Genomic DNA, 8,037 nt, shown 5'->3' with positions numbered 1-8,037 from the left:
TGGGTCCTCTGGAAGAGCAGTCAATGCTCTTAATGGCTGAGCCATCTCTCCAGTCCATTCTTTTTTTCTTCTTTTTCTTTTTCTTTTTTCTTTGTTTAGAGGCTGGGGGTAGGGGGATTGTTGAGACAGGAATCTTTATGTAACCCTGGCTGGCCTGGAACTCACTCTTTAGACCAGGCTGGCCTTGAACTCACAAAGATCCACAAGTCTCTGTATTCCAAGTGCTGAGATTAAGGGTGTGCCACTATGCTAAGATTTATTTATTTATTATGTATACGGCATGTATGACTGCAAGCCAGAAGAGGGCACCAGATCTCATTACAGATGGTTGAGAGCCACCATGTGGTTGCTGGGAATTGAACTCAGGACCTCTGGAAGAGCAGTCAGTGCTCTTAACCTCTGAGTCATCTCTCCAGCCCCATTTTCTTTTTTAAAAACAGCATCTCACTAAAAAGTTCAGGCTGGAGCTGGAGAGATGACTGAGCAGTTAGGAGCACTGACTGCTCTTCCAGAGGACCAGGGTTCAATTCCTGGGACCCATTTGGCAGCTCACAACTGTCTGTAACTCCAGTTCCAGGGGACCGAACACCCATGGAAAACACCAAAGCACATATGTAGACATATATACACACATACACATATATACACATACATATACATACATACATACACACACACACACACACACACACACACACACACACACACACACATTAAGGCTGGCCGTAAGCTTAAGACATTCTGGATATAGAGGCTAAGAGCCAATGAGAGGACAGAACAGCAAAGCAATAAAGGCGTGGGTAGACAGGAAGCACCTTGCACTTTGGAAGCTGTGGAGTGATGAGGTAAGGTTAGTTGGTGGCTCTTCCAATTCCTCTGATCTCTGTCAGATTTTCACCCCATTTCTGGCTCCATGTTTTTTATTTAGTAATACCGCTTAGAAATTCATCTACATTGTCTAGTCCATTGTTACTTTGTTCCTTCCTCTAAATCATCTCGAAACTTTAACTAGCCCCTAAAGGCAAGACTGCAATGGTACTCTCCCTGTTGCTGGAGTGACCACACTGAACTGTTTCTTATTTCATTATCACCCACATCTCTGGTTGGACTCTCACAAGAGATAGCAGAGCCTGGGCTGTTGACATCTCCTCAGCCTCTGTCCTAGGCCTTCAATAACAAGACGCATAAACGTCATTCAGTCGTCACTGCTGCCATTTTATTCCCATCTGTGGTTTATTGGCTTTCATTTTCTCAAAAATGGGTTTCAAAGAGGAGCCTATGGTGGCATTGTGTTCCCCAAAATATTGTGCACCCTAATAAATTTATCTGGGGTCAGAGAACGGAACAGCCACTAGACAGACATAGAGGCCAGAAAATGGTGGCACTCACACCTTTAATCTTAGCATTCCAGAGGCAGAAATCCCTCTGGATCTCTGAGTTCAAGGCCACATTAGAAACTGCCAGGCTTGGTGACACACGCCTTTAATCCCAGGGAGTGATGGCAAAACCAGAAAGATATATAAGGCGTGGAGACCAGAAACTAGAAGCATTTGGCTGGGTAAGCATTCAGGCTTTCTTTGAGCAGCAGTTCAGCTGAGAGTCATTGGGATGAGGATTAAGAAGCTTCCAGTCTGAGGAAACAGGATCAGCTGAGGAACTGGTGAGGTGAGGTGTCTGTGGCTTGTTCTGTCCCTCTGATCTGCCAGTGTTCACCCCAATACCTGGCTCAAGTTTGATTTTATTAATAAGAACCTTTAAGATTTCTGCTACAGGAGCCCATCTTAATTTTGATCAAATTCAGTGTGTCTGTTTTATCTTGTACTGTGCACACTTTAAAATTTTTAGTGTGTGCCCACACACTCACTCTTATCAAAGGTCAAAGGTCAACTTGCAGGTGTTACTTCTCTCCTTCTACCAAGTGGGTCTGCCAGCGGCATGTCAGAGGAGCAGCAGATGGCAACTGACTTCAGGGGATCGAATCCACCAGGAAACAAAACCCTGATGGGTGAGTCCCAGATAGGCAGAGCCCAAGAGCCTCAGCCCCAGAATGGTTTTTGCTCCTGCTGTGTCTTTGCCTGTTTGCCACTGCCAATTTTCTCTGGTATCTGGCATGGTGTGAATGGGTGGGTGGAGATAGATCCCCACTGTCCTTAATGCAGTGTGATCATCTCTTGGAAATAACCTGTTCTCTTGGGCATTTTAACCTGTGGATTATTATGAAGATGATTTCCTCCTAAGCTGTTCTGTTTAACTGAAGCAATGATTTTATACAATAATAGCGTTTGTTTAAATAGGATTTTTATGATTGAGGTTTTTAAAAAAATATAGTAAGGGATTATGATAGAGGTTAGTTTGGTGGAAAAATTAACTTAGGTAAAGGTAGGACAAAATGTTGCCCCTGCCTCTGATAAAGCAGAAGCTGCAGAGGATAAAAATAAAACAAGGAAGTGTCACACAGCTAGAGCACATGAGTTTCTACTGAGGAGACGTATAGACTGTGGCTTAGGTTAATGATTAAGAAAAACAGTTGAGTCACAATAACCCAGCTAGCTTAAATTCTTTTAACCTTAGTGTTAGGACATGTGTTCACAGGCTTCAGGGTGCATAATAGCTGAAACAAAGCTTTGAAAATAACCCAAGGTGTTTTAGTCAAATAGCTTTGAGGTGAAATCCTGAGAAGACAATCTAAAGTTTTCGAAAGGCACATAGCTGAGTGTGGGACTCTTAGGTCAGGGAACAAGAACAAAGCGGCCCAATTATTATTAGCTGAAGTACCTTTCTTGTTGGATGTGTTGGTGACCAAAGGTGATAATTAATTTCTTGTGCCCATTTCTAACCTCAGCTTCCTGATATAAAAAACTGTTGATAAGAGAGTATACACCCTAAGGATTTAAAATAGAGCTGACTTAATGTTTTTCATATATAAAAGTTTATATTTGTGATTCCTCTAAGATTTCTTATAAGATTACCTTTTGAATTAAATAATAAAATGATTGGTCCCTTCTTTGTAACCACAAAATGCAGCCTACCAGCAAAAGAACTGGCTGATAAAAAAAAAAATCTTGTTTGCTCACACTCTGTTAATCTACAGCAAGTTGCTTGGACATGAATGTATATGGGTTCTTGGGACAACTTGTTTTTCACCTGTATCACGTAAAATGTTTATTCATGGGGCTGGAGAGGTGGCTCAGAGGTTAAGAGCACTGGCTGTTTTTCCAGAGGTCCTGAGTTCAATTCCCAGCAACCACATGGTAGCTCACAGCCATCTATAATGAGATCTGGTGCCCTCTTCTAGCCTGCAGGAATACATGAAGGCAGAATGTTGTATACATAATAAATAAATAAATCTTTAAAAAATGTTTATTCGTGTAAGGGATACGGAAAACATACTGTTTTTTACTTGTATTCACTGTAATACTTCACTTGAAAAATAAAATGTAGCCACATTGTAGTTTTTATATTGATTGAAAGATTTTGCTGGGGTATATAAGCTGTAGGGCAAAACATAAGAAAGTTAGAAGGGAAACATCAAGAATGAGAGAAGGAAATCACCAGGAAAGATGTAGAGGGAAAAAATACAAAGAGTAAAGAAAAGGTCAGAAGGAAGCCATTGAGAGTGTGTGTGTCTTTTCCCCTAACCCCCTCAGATAGAAAAGTCTGAGTTCACCGGCTCCATGCACTGCTGGAGGCTGGTCCTCTAGGCAGCAGTATGAATCCCAGGCAGGAAACTCAGGCCATCAGGCTTGGTAACAGGTACCTTTACCCACAGAGCCATCTTGCCAGCCAGTGCCCATACTTTTTATGCCCTGTATAAAAGGTCTTTGTTTACCCAAGAACCACAGATTTTTTTTCTTCTAGCCCTTTTCTAGATTCTTATAGATTCGTGGTTTATATTGAGTTCTATAATTTATTTTTAATTAATAGAATGAAATAGCTATATACATTGCCAAGTGAAGAGCAAAATTAATTTTCTCTTTCTATCTTTCTTTCTTTCTTCTTTTCTTTTTGTTTTGTTTGTTTTTTGAGACAGGGCTATTCTGTATATCCCTGGCTGTCCTGGAACTCACTCTGTGGACTAGGCTGGCCTGGAATTAACAGAGATCCATCTGTCTCTGCCTCCCAAGTACTATATAATGATATTCTCTTTGTACTGAAATGTGATTTTATTTGTATATTAATAAAATTGCCTTGGGGTCAGAGCAAGCCATAGCAGAAGCTGGTTGTGGTGGTGCACGCTGGTAGGATTTGCTGAAGGAGGCAAAGGCAGGAGGATCAAGAGTTCCAGGCCAGCCTGGGCTACAGAGTGAGTTCCAGGACATGAAACAAAGGACTACCAATTCTTGCCAAAACAAGTGTGGTTGTGGCTTTAACAAAAGGCATCTTCTGAAGCCAGGACAATATGGCACCATCCCTGAAGTGAGTGGCCTTTGCAATCTGTAAAAGGTACCATGCCCTTTTCTTTGAAGGCAGCTGAACAGGCAGTGGGCCGATGGCTTCTGATGTGCAGTGGAACAGCAGATGAAACAGTTATTCTTGAAGAATAACTAAGCTCACCCCTCTCAATAGTAGACTGGCATTTAATAGAGGGATGTGGAGAAGAATGGGATGCCAAGATGAAGTCACACACACACACATACTGCCAAGAAGAATAGACAGCTGAATTGAAAAAACACCAATAATTTCCAGAATTTAAAATCCTGAATCATGACATGACACTAATGGAATTCAGGTGTTTCTGGCATATGGACTGCTCTCTGAGGTCGAACTGTTGACCATGTGTACATCCTAGGTCACAAATGAGTCTGTCAGATACGCTAAGCCTATAGGCTGAAGATGATGCCCCAACACTGTGGAGAAACCTCAGGTGACTGTCCAGGCAGCTGGCTGTTTCTGTCAACTCACTTTGTTTTGGAAGCTGCTTGCATGCACTTCCTGGTTTTTTGGTTTGTTTTTTTTTTTTAAGACTTTTATTTATTATGTATACAGCATGTATGACTGCAGGCCAGAAGAGGACACCAGATCTCATTACAGATGGTTGCAAGCCACCATGTGGTTGCTGGGAATTGAACTCAGGACCTCGGGAAGAGCAGTCCATGTTCTTAACCTCTGAGCCATCTCTCCAGCCCCTGTACTTCCTGTTTTTATTTTTTATTAGGTAGTATTATTTCCTTCTTGGGTCTCTGAGGGAGTTGAAGATCAGTTAGTTATAGTTTTCCTTGTTAAGAATTTCAGAAAAGAAACTCACTAGAGGTGTAAGTGTATAAATTTGAAAGACGTTATAAGACAGTTCCATTAGTAATATAAATTAGGATAGAAAGTGAATCAGGTACATTTTGGACTTACCAAAATAGAATAAATAATGGAATTATTTTCTCTGAATTTGTCAAATGCAACTGGACTAGACCTTGTTTAGGTATTTATTGCTTGTATATATGGTATATAGTTATTGAACTTTTGTATGTAGTTTTCTTATATTAGTTATAACTTTTTTCCTTTTTATTAAAATAGAAAAGGGGAAATATAGTGATATTTTATTTGTACTGAAATACGATTTTATTTGTATATTAATAAAGTTGCCTTGAGGTCAGAGCAAGCCATAGCAGAAGCTGGGTAGTGGTGGTGCATGCCTTTAATCCCAGTACTTGGGAGGCAGAGCTAGGCAGGATCTCTGTGTGTTCAAGGATACAGCCCGCATGGCAACACATGCCTTTAATCTCAATACCAACCATAGAAGACCTGGAGGTCTGTACAGACAGGCAGTGACGAGGAGGTCATGTGGCTGGGTTTACAACCAATGAGAAGGCAGAACAGAAAGTCTATATATAAAGATAGGACACAGGAAGTAGCTCTCTGGCAGAGAGGAAAGACAGAGCAGCAGTGAAGGGTAAGGTTTTCAGCTCTCAGCTATTGCTCTGACCTCTTGGCTTTTAACTCTGCAATTGGCTCTGTGTTTCTTATTTAACAAGATGGTTACATCTACAGTGCTAGGATTAAAGGCATATGCCACCATCGCCAGGCACAAAAGACCATTTTTCTAACACTTTATTTTTTTGTGATGCTAGGTATTGAACCAAGGTCCTCATGCACACTAGACAAGAGCTCCACCATTCTAAGGTACACTCCTAGGCCCTCAGCACCATTTACTAAATAAAAAGACTATCTTTTCCCCCACTGGGTTACATTAATACTTTTATTAAAATCATCTGGCTATGTAGGTGTGGGCCTATTTCTAAACTGCTTGTTCTGCTCCACTGATATTATTTCGGCCCCAATGCCAATACAGCCCTCTACTGACCAGTGTCTCATGTTAAAGTCTTGAAACCTATATTGTTTGTATTGGTCATTCTGCGTCCTTGGATTTTTCCATATTCATTTTTTAAAGATTTATTTTATTTTTACTTGTGAGTGTGTATGCAGACATGTGCACAGGTGTCCTTAGAGGCCAGATACTCTGGAACTAGCGTTACAGATGGTTCTGAGCAGCTGAACATGGGTGCTAGGAACCAAACTCAGGCCTTCTGCAAGAGCACTGAGCACTTAACCTAGGAGCCATCTCTCTAGGCCCTCCATATACACTTCATTTTTGTTTGTATGAGTAGATGTGTGTGTGTGTGTGTGTGTGTGTGTGTGTGTGTGTGTGTGTGTTTGGGTGTGTGCAGGTACATGTGCACAAGTGTGAACATGCACATGGAGGCAGAGGTAAATCCTTGGGAACTATTCCTGAGAAGCTGACCCCTTTGTATTTTTGAGCCTCTCGGTGGATCTGAAGTTTGCCTGTTAGGCTGGCCTGGATTAAGTAGTCCCAGAGGTCTGCTGGTCTCTGGCTCTCCAGCATACCACCACGCCTGGCTGGGGACTGAACTCAGGTCCTCATGTTCACATGTGCAGCAAGTACTTTACAAACCGACTGAGTTATCACCAGAGCCCTCCATATACATTTTAGAATCAACATATCAATTCCAGGAAGACTGGGGCTTGAAAACATGTGAATGAGTTTGCAGGCACAACACTGCCACATTTCAAGACCAGAGAGCATGGTACTAGGACTGATTGGCACTTTATTTCAGACTATGTAGGAGGACACAGAGCTGAATGGAGTCAAGAAACAGCTGCTAAATACACTGTCAGTTGGTGGTATTACTTGATGTTGGAAAAAAATGAATCTCAACAAATCATATTGTAACAATTTAACAAACACAAAAGGCACAGAAATACATACTTTGATTTCTATCCTATGCCATGAACAAAAAAATTAATTTGTTGATCATATATATACACGTCAATGCTAAAACTAGAAACCTTTTTTCTAGGGGGAGAAAGAAGAAAATTCTGCACAACCTTCAGTTAAAAGCAAATCAAGTCATAACTTTAATATGCTTATCAGAATACATGAAGACTAGTTTAAAAGCCAGCAATATAAAGTATCTGAATTAAAAATGACAAAAGACTTGGGAAGACAGTTCACAAAAGAGAACATACAAATGGTCAATCGTGAGGGAGGCTGAAAAGTAGTCAAGACAGAATGAGAAGAAGAAGGACCCTCGGCCAGGATCTGGTTGTATTTCCTGCTGGCTGAGAGTAAAATGTCCTCAACACATGGAAAACCAAGAGTGCAGAGACAATATTTGCTTTTCTTAGAGGAAAACAAGGGTGTTAAACAGTGTTAAATGCTACAAATGCGCCATGTTTGCTCAGGGCCAAAGCACAGGACACTGGAGTTCAATGTTATCAACCGTCTTCTTGATATTAGGCCTGAACAGGACAGGACACTTCAGACACCCCCTTAGTTTTACTTATAAAGGGAAATTCTTGAAGAGAAATAAGGAAATCTGCTCATATATTTTCTTAATTATTTTCAAATTTCACTTTATCTTTGAACATGGTTGCAAATTACATTCAATGAGAAATGTAATTTCCCAAGATCAAAGATATTATACAGAGAGAACAGTTACAGGAAGACACTTAAGGTCCTTCTCTTCTCTCTCTCTCTCTCTCTCTCTCTCTCTCTCTCTCTCTCTCTCTCTCCCTCTTTCAGTA

The sequence above is a fragment of the Onychomys torridus genome, chromosome 7 (genome assembly GCF_903995425.1).
Source record: "Onychomys torridus chromosome 7, mOncTor1.1, whole genome shotgun sequence".
In the NCBI taxonomy this organism is placed as follows: Eukaryota; Metazoa; Chordata; class Mammalia; order Rodentia; family Cricetidae; genus Onychomys; species Onychomys torridus.
Note: the sequence above shows the minus strand (reverse complement) of the source record.